The sequence below is a fragment of the Elaeis guineensis genome, chromosome 1 (genome assembly GCF_000442705.2).
Source record: "Elaeis guineensis isolate ETL-2024a chromosome 1, EG11, whole genome shotgun sequence".
NCBI lineage: Eukaryota > Viridiplantae > Streptophyta > Magnoliopsida > Arecales > Arecaceae > Elaeis > Elaeis guineensis.
The window spans coordinates 54934939-54944707 of NC_025993.2; positions in this window are offsets into that span (position 1 = coordinate 54934939).

Below are 9769 nucleotides of genomic sequence, written 5' to 3' on the forward strand. Positions count from 1 at the left end.
GATTATGCTTGCGATAGCTGCCCATCTGGACTATGAAATCTGACAGATGGATGTGAAGACAGCTTTCCTAAACGGAGAGCTGGACGAAGAGTGTATATGATACAACCTGAAGGGTTCACATCCACAGATGAGTCTAAGGTGTGCAAAGCTACAGAGGTCCATTTATGGATTTAAGCAGGCATCTCGGAGTTGGAACATATGTTTTTGATAGGATGATCAAAACGTATGGCTTCGTTAAGAATGGAGAAGAGCCCTGCATTTATAAGTGGGCTAATGGTCCAGTAGTAGTATTTCTTGTATTGTATGTGGATGACATTCTCTTAATCAAAAATGATGTCCCTGCATTACAGGGAATAAAGATTTGGCTATCGTCACAGTTCTCCATGAAGGATCTGGGAGAAGCTTCCTACATCCTAGGGATGAGGATCTATAGGGATAGATCCAAAAAGTTACTTGGCTTATCCCAGTCCACGTTACATTGATACTATGCTGAAAAGGTTCAGCATGGAAAATTTCAAGAAAGGCTATCTACCGATAGGCCATGGAATTTTTCTCTCGAAGAGGGATTGTCTGAAATACCTCAAGAGAAAGAGCGATGGGTAGGATTCCATATGCTTCGGCAGTGGGATCTATCATGTACGCCATGACATGTACACGACCCAAATGTGGCATACTCACTAGGGTAGTGAGTAGATACCAATCTGATCCAGGAGAGAATCACTGGAAGGTTGTTAAAACCATCCTGAAGATTTAAGAAATACTAAGGACCAGTGGCTTATATATGGTGAATCGGACTTAAGACTTATAGGGTTTACAGACTCTAGTTTCCAGTCTGATCGCGATGATAGCAAGAGTGTGTCAGGATTTATTTTTACCCTTAATGGTGGGGCTGTCTGCTGGAAGAGTTCCAAGCAAGCACACTGTCGCTGATTCAGTATGCGAGGCGGAGTATATTGCTGCATCAGATGCTGCAAAGAAGCGGTGTGGCTGAGAAAATTCATCACCGAGCTCAGAGTAGCCACCCTCCTTGTTGGTCCAGTTCTGCTCTACTGCGACAGCTCTGGAGCCATTGCTCAGGCGAAAGAACCAAAGGCACACCAGCGGACGAAGCATATTCTGCGCCGCTACCATCTCATCCGAAAGATCGTGGATCGAGGTGACGTCGACCTTCAGAAGATCGACGGAAAGGAGAACCTGGCCGACCCATTCACTAAAGCCATTGTGGTGAAGGAGTTCAACGACTACAAGTCGAAGATGGGTATTAGATACTGCACCGATAGGCTTTAAGCCAAGTGGAAGATTGTTGGGAATAGTGTCCCAAAGCCAATCGTCAGCCTGTTGACGGTTGTGCTCCTTTTTGTATTAGTACATGAATTATAAATAAATAAAAATTATTTTGGTATTTTTTCATCACAAATGTTTCATCTTCTAATGAACTCCTGTGTTGTGGTGAAGTCCTTAGGACTATTTAGACTCGACAAAGGAGGATTTGTCGCTTAGTCCTTAAACATGTTCACGACCAAATGATACGTTGTTACCAAGGACGACAACGTTTATCGAGCATAGGTCGTTGTGTGCCATATGGGTTGGTTGTCCTCATAACCAAAGAGTGTGGAGACACTGGTATGGCATACAGGTGAGATGTAATGGTACATCTGCACTGAACGTGACCCAACTCCGGAGCTATTTCTGTGTCAAGATTTGCTCCGATGGGATATGGGTATAAATGTCCCTCCGACCTGAGACCACCACGGTGACTTGCAAGCAACTCACTGCACTTAGGCACTGGACTACCTGAATTTCTAATTCAGTGACGAAAGGCTGCTGGGTGTAGTCAAGTACTTGACTTGTCGGTGCGTGTGTCAAGATGGATTGACCACTCCAGTTTAGGAGCTGTGTACAGTGTTTTTAATTTAGCAAAACCTTGGCCAGGTAGTCCTAGTGAGGAGTCACAGGACTAATGAGTTGAGCACGATTCGGATGATATCATCAGGGTTGACAGTTTAACCCTGAGTCGTCCTAAACACAGGGGTCAAAAGGGATGAATTATACGGTAACCATATTCACGTAGGTTCTGAATGTTGCGATTGTGATTATTCGACCTATCCGGTCGTCGGGTACCATTGCTAGATGGTCACTTCGATTAGTACAGGAATTGGTTCCTGTGCAACTGGTTTAGGTCGAACCTGCGGGGTCACACACATTAGAGGTTCCTTTCTGATCTGATGGCTGATTATGAGTCTTATCTATTTGAGACTCTATGATTGAGAATTAGGATTCTCTAATCATGAGTTCCACACATTTTAGGTACCGGGATCAAAATTTTGAATTTCAAATTTTGAATTTGAAATTTGAACTCTTTGATCAGGGTTTCATATCGATGGTCTCTGATGCCTGATTGCCCATCGGATTTGGACTCAATATTTATGAGAGATTTAATTAGTGATTTAATCACTAATTAACTCAATTTAATTGAGTAATTATTTTTGGATCAAGTCCAATTGAATTGGATTCAGTTTGGATTGACCCGATTAGGTTAAATGTTGACCTAATCGCTAAGTGTGTTTAGTCCCTGATTTGATCAGGGGTTAGGTTTAGTTAATTCCTGATTTGATTAGAATTTTATTGAGCCTAATTAAGCCTAATATGTTGGGTTTAATTTGGTCTAATTGTGCTTAATCTATTTTAAACTAGGTTGGCTCAATTTGAATCAAACCACCTTGTTTTTAAATTCCCTGCGACACCCAACTTCCTTGCATCCATTTGTATTCACGAGAAGAAACTTCTCGTGAAATTTTTCTCACGCAAAACCCTTCCCCACACCCTCATTTGTGCGCCATATGGATGGATAAAATAATTAGTTAGCCATTCAAATTCAAAGCATGTTTGAATTTGAATGGATAACTTAGCACTTGCCCTTTCATCCTTATCCATTTTGTGCGCCACATTACTTACACGAGAAAAGATTTCTCATAAAATATTTTCCACGCACAAAGAGCCACGCCCCTTCTCTTCTTATGCCCAAAAGGATAGGGATAAGTTGGTTTTCGTTTGAATTTAAATTTGATTTGAATTCAAATGTGTAACCTCTTGTCTTTATCCTCTCACGCGGATAAGACACGTTCGACATTGTTTTAAAAAGAGGAGAAAGGTGGGACGTGCGTAGAAATTTTAGGAGAGAAACTTTGGGTGTGAGGAAGGCTTCTGCGTAAGGTGAAGGTCCAAAACCTTTCGAGAGAAAAAGAAAGAAAAGAGAGAAAATTGGGCACAGGGTTTTTGGTGTGTACCCTAGGGTTTCTACCTAGGATTCGGGAAGTGAGATTGGTGTGCCACGAGTGTCGTGAGTCCACCAAATTTATAGAGAGAGATCCATCAGCCTCTCAAGCAATTGTGCAGATGATCCGGAGCATCTGAGAAGTTGGCACACATCGATCGAAGGAGTTCGATCAACATCTGCCATCAAAAGGGTGAAATCACGAACTAGCATTCGTGAGGAGCTGATCAGATGGGAGCTTCGTGTGGATGATCCACAGAGGCCAGACATTTGTGTGGCTGTGACGTGATGATCAGAGCCCCCCGACGGTGATCAGATTGCAGTGATCGACTACCCGCAAAAGGTGATGTGTTCTGAACACAGTACTGTAAAACGTTTACTGATTCAAATTTGAATTTCAAATTTAAATGAATGCTGTTGTATCATATTTAGATCCTAGTGTAAAGTTAATTAGTATTAATTAATGAGATTAATTAATAATTTTACTGTAAAATAGTAATTTTGAAAAAGTTTTAAAATTACCATTTTGCCCCTGTACTAAATTTTCGCTTCATAATAACCTATACTCGATACAATTTTCATCCTTGATAATTGTATCATTTGATCACGAGCAGGATTTTAAGAACCACACGATAAATCCTCTTTTATTATTTTGGTAGTAGTAGTTCTAAGAACTTCATCATAACATATGAATTCTATTTTGAAAGATATATTCTTTATGATGAATCTGTCAGATAATATTTATCATTTTATAATTTATATACATGTATGGGGCATAATCATCTACAATCTAGATGATTGACTTTAGGATATATTTTTCAACAACTCCCACTTGAACTAAAGCTAATCAGATTGGTATCAAATATTCATCTTTTATTTGAGATCATCGAACTCATTAGATCCAATTGCTCCAGTCAATGAGTCGGTCAAGTTCTCCCTTCGATCGATCTTCCTAAGGTCGACTTTATTTCGATCTTATCGAATAAGGTGATTGCAATACAGAAAATATTTGGTTCTTAGATGGAACATCAATTCTTTTGCTTGAGCTATGGCTCCAGTAGTGCTGTCAATACAGAAGTACGGGACTATCAATGGAGGGTGCCTCTCCAAGCTCGCTATGAACTTTCATAACCAAACAACTTTTTTATCTGTATCAAATACCGCAAAGAACTTTGTATCGCAAATAAAACTGGCTACTGAATACTGTATGGAACCTTTTTAGCATGTCACTCCTCTTTATAAGATAAAAACATAACTTGACACAACTTTATCATTCGATCAAACTAGAAACTGAAATCAATATTCCATAGATTTTAAGTCAGATTCTCCATAAACAAATCATTGATCCTTAGTACTTCACAAATATTTAAGGATGGTTCTAATAACCTTCCAAATCTTTATAGAGAACGGAGATGACAATCAAGCTTTTATTCTCTATAATGTAGGGATGTCATTTTTAATTAAGAGAATTTCATCCAAACAACACAAAAAATACTTTTACAAAATTAATAGCCTATTTGTACATATAGGATTTGAAGGAAAAAACTACCTTTTTTTCTTTGTAGGATCTTCAGATTTCATCAAATCTGGAGTGGAATAATTTAAAATTTTTATCCTACGCTATTTCAGATCTAATGTCTGTTAATCTAATTTATTATCTGATATTTAAAATCTAAAATTAAATCTAAAAGTATGAGAAGTATAGACATACCTCAAGGGTAATCTGATTACCTTGTAGATGATCTCAGCACAGTCCGAGGTTCTGATGTAGCCACGCAAGCGTCTGGCCTCTATCGGTATCTACTCGGGCAGGATCTGGAACGTCTTCTTCTTGCGAATCTATGCTCCAAAAATCAGATCTCTATCTGATTTGGAAGTGCTTCAGAACTCCTGAGTTGGAGCAGCAGCCTGTCGAAGATGTCCTGCAGCCTTCCTGTTCCAGGCGTCACCATGCCTTTTCTTCCACCAGATGAACGTCCAACTCCTTGGACGTAAAGAGGGGAGATAGGAGAGCAGGGAGGTCGTGGAGAAGAAGGGAGGGGGGGCAGCTATTGGGTTTGGTGCATAAAACAACTTCAGCTTTAAACCCTAGGCGAGAAGGGTTTATATAGACCCTGTATGCTGCGCAGTGCCACGTCATTCAACCAATCAGAAAATTTCAATAAATTCTGAAAAAATTCTGATTGGTTGCTTGATGTCATCTGATCACATCAGATAAGAACCCAAGCTCTATCTTAAAGTTGGCACCAAAATTGGATAAGGACAAAGAGAGGTTGAGCCAAAGAGTCCAATCTTATCAAGACTCTCCAACCTTATCCACTTGGGGCGCCCACTTAATCCAATTGGGCTCGCGCCATAATCTGATTATGGCACTCAATTTGATGTGGTTTGGCTCCACAAAAATTCTCCAATAAGCTTTTGCCAAGTGGCCTTCAATTTAAGACCCATATGTCAACTTTTGACAAATGTCTTAAAATGAAATTGGCAGGGACAGGAATTAGCAGGTGCTTGTCTTAAATTCATTTTATGAATTAAAACAAGCTTTTTTTGAGCTGGACAAGCTTCATTTAGACTGAGAGAATCTTTCGAAGGTTCTCTGGATGAGTCAAATCATATTTGGTTTAGTAGAGACAGAAAAGATTACACGAGGAGAAAATTAGGCTCAATCATGTGCTAGCACGATTTTCTTGAACCTAATTGGATCTTATCCAAATCAATTGGGTTAGCTCAATTGATGACATCCAGACCCTAACCCTTGTTTGTATGATCCAGTTAGGTTCAATTCTGTATGGTAATGAGACATGTCGTGATCTCATCATCGACATCATCGAAACTCCTTTCGATGGACCAGAACTCTTCTGATTCAGACAATTAGAATGATCGATCATCAATATCATTCTAATTGCTTCCAAAATTTACTAGTGACACCTAGCAGTATGTGGTGGCAACTCATCAGAACTGAAGACGAACCTCTCGGTGCAGCTATCTGTATGATTGAGTTCCTCTGTCATGAGTTCCGACTGAATAGGGTTAAGGTGAACTCGTCAAACCCAACATCAGTCATATGAATCAATCGATCGATCCGAGTCCGATGTGAAACCCTAATGAAAAATTTTTTTTCCATTATTTCACTCTGCCATGGTCATAGGCTTAAGGACTCGATCTTTCGATCATCATAGGACTACTCTCATCTACCGAGGTTGATAGATCCCATCTTGATGCGACCTAGTTCCTACAATGAATATGCTACAGCCAACATACACCTCAGGGTTCCGAATGGCTAGGAGATCGAGTTATGGTGTAGTCAAACTATAACACACTCAAGGTGAACTGTCGATGCACCTCAGGACAAGAACTAGACACACAACTGCATCATCGAGCTAGTCATCGACGAGAAGATAGACTTCCTTATGACTGCTCGAGGTGGTCACGCTCAGTACTCTCGTTCTCAACGAATAACTGTACTCTCGCTCCAGTGTCTCCACACCGTAGACTCAAGACACATCTACCTTAAGAAAGCGATCGTACACCAATCTTTTGGATCGATCACCATCCTCGTGATGATCCTATGGTCAGGAGCTGTTATGAGTTATATAAATTCATGTCTTAAATTTTCAACTCTTGAAAATATGAATTGACATTCCTACTAACTCAAAGGATGTATCACAGACACAATGTACATAATGTGATAGAAGAATAATCCATTTATTGATTTATAGTCAAAATTACAAATTTGCCCTTAGATTTGTACAGGAATGTGTCAGCCAATCTGGCATTTAGGGCACACATCTAACAACTCCCACTTGACCTAATGCCAATTGGCTACATATCTAAGTCCCATCTTCTCAAGGTGGGCTTCGATCTTTTGCTGGCCTAATGTCAGTGGGTCTGCCATATTGTCTGTGGAGTCGACTCTCTTGACCTCGACATAATCCTTTTCGAGGTAATCACGGATCAAATGGAATCGCCGCTCGATGTGCTTGGACTTCTGGTGAGACCTTGGCTCCTTAGCTAGGGCTATGGCGCCATTATTGTCGCAGTAAAGAGGGATGGCATCCGATGACATTACTCCAAACCCGCGGCAAACTTCTTGTACCAGAATGTCTCTTTCGCAGCTTCCGATGCAGCAATATACTCTGCCTCCATGGTGGAATTAGTAATCACCGTCTGCTTGAAATTCTTTCAGCTAACTGTACCACTATTGCAAATGAACAGACTCCCAGATGTCGACTTTCGATCATCTATATCAGACATAAAGTCTGAGTCTGTATATCCCTGAATCTGGAGTTCTCCATTCCCAAAGACTAGAAACATATCCTTAGTCCTTCTCAAGTACTTAAGGATATATTTCACAGAAGTCCAGTGCTCTTCGTCTGGATTCGACTGATATCTGTTTGTGACACTCACAGCATGGGCTATATCAGGTCGTGTACATAGTATGGCATACATGAGGCTCCCTATTGCCGAATCATAAGGGATTTTGCTCATGCGTTCAATCTCCTCAGGTGTGCTAGGGCACATCTTCTTGGAGAGATGAATGCCATGTCTAAAAGGTACTAAACATTTTTTGGAGTTTTCCATGCTAAACCTTTTTAGCACCTCCTCTATGTACATCTTCTGTGAAAGTCCAGCATCCTATTTGGTCTATCTCTATAGACCTTTATATCCAGTATAAAGGATGCCTCTCCTAGATCTTTCATAGAGAACTCCTTAGATAATCATACTTTGACTGAGGTCAACATGGGAATGTCATTCCCAATTAGGAGGATGTCATCTACGTACAATACGAGGAAGACAACTGCGCTCCCACTGACCTTTTTGAACACACATGGTTCCTCGTTCTCGATGAAACCAAACGTTTTGATCACATTATTGAAACGAGTATTCCAACTCCGAGATGCTTGCTTAAGTCCATAAATGGATCTTTGCAGCCTGCAGATCTTGTGATCATCATTACTGGATGTGAAACCAATTGACTGTTCCATATAGATATCTTCCTCAAGATGTCCATTTAAGAACGCCGTTTTCACATCCATCTGCCATATTTCATAATCGAAATAGGCTGCAACAGCAAGCAATGTGCGGATGGATTTTAGCATGGCTACAGACGAGAAGGTATCCTGGTAGTCAATGCCTTCGCGCTGACTATAATCTTTCGCTACGAGCCTAGCCTTGAATGTCTCTACATTCCCATCTGCACCTTTCTCTTGTAGATCCATTTACACCCAATAGGTATAATACCTTCAGGTGGATCTACCAAGGTCCAGACTTGGTTTGAGTGCATCGAGTCAATTTCTGATCTCATTGCCTCTAACAATTTCTCGGAGTCGATATCTGATATCGCCTCGTCATAGGTCTTGGGATCATCACCATGAACCTCATTTTCCGTGAGGAACATTTCCTCTATATCCTTTTGTATGGTACCTAAGTACCTTTCAGAAGGACAGAAAACCCTAGTCGATCTACGAGATGGAAGAGATTGTGTTAGGACTGGTTCTGATTGGTTTGGTTCCTCAAGTTCTTTAGCTCGTTGCTCTTGGGAGACATTCTCCTTGAGCTTAATTATTCTTCCGATGCCACTATCTTGAATAAACTATTTTTCAAGAAAAATAGCATTTCGACTCACAATCACATTGTGGTCTTCTGGAATATAAAAATAGTATCCTAATGACTTTTTAGGATATCTTATGAACCGAGCTCTAAAAGATCTGAACTCTAACTTGTCCGTCTGCTGTCTCTTGACATGTGCCGAAAAACTCCAAATTCTGAGATGATTCAGACTTGGCTTCTTACCATGCCATATCTCATACGGTGTGGTAGGAACGGTTTTAGAGGGAACCCTATTCAATACATAAATTGCGGTCATGAGACAATGTCCCCAAAGAAATTCAGGGAGGTCCGTGAAGCTCATCATGGAACGGACCATATCTAATAGGGTCTGGTTTCTCTGTTCTGAAACCTCGTTGAGTTGAGGCATTCCAGGTGGAGTCCATTGAGAGACTATATCATTGTCCTTAAGATAGTCTAGGAACTTCCGACTAAGGTATTCACCTCCTCGATCTGATTGAAGAACCTTAATGGGCTTTCCTGTTTATTTTTCTACCTCATGTCTGAATTCTTTGAACCTTTCAAAAGCTTCAGACTTGTGTTTCATTAGAAACACATACCTGTATCTAGACATATCATCGGTAAAGGTAATGAAGTAGACGTAGTTGCCTCTAGCCGGCACATCAAATGGGCCGCACACATCCGTATGTACTAGGGCAAGTAGGTCTGTGGTCCTTTCCCCATGTCCCACAAAAGGAAGCTTGGTCATTTTGCTTTGAAGGCATGATTCACAAACTGGATATGACTCAAAAGTCAATGGACTTAATAGTTCGGATTTCTCTAATTTGTTAACCCTATCTTCTGCTATATGACCTAGCCTTAGGTGCCACAGATACCTATTATTTAGACTATCTCTAGGCCTTTTAATTTTTATGGCATTCACATTTT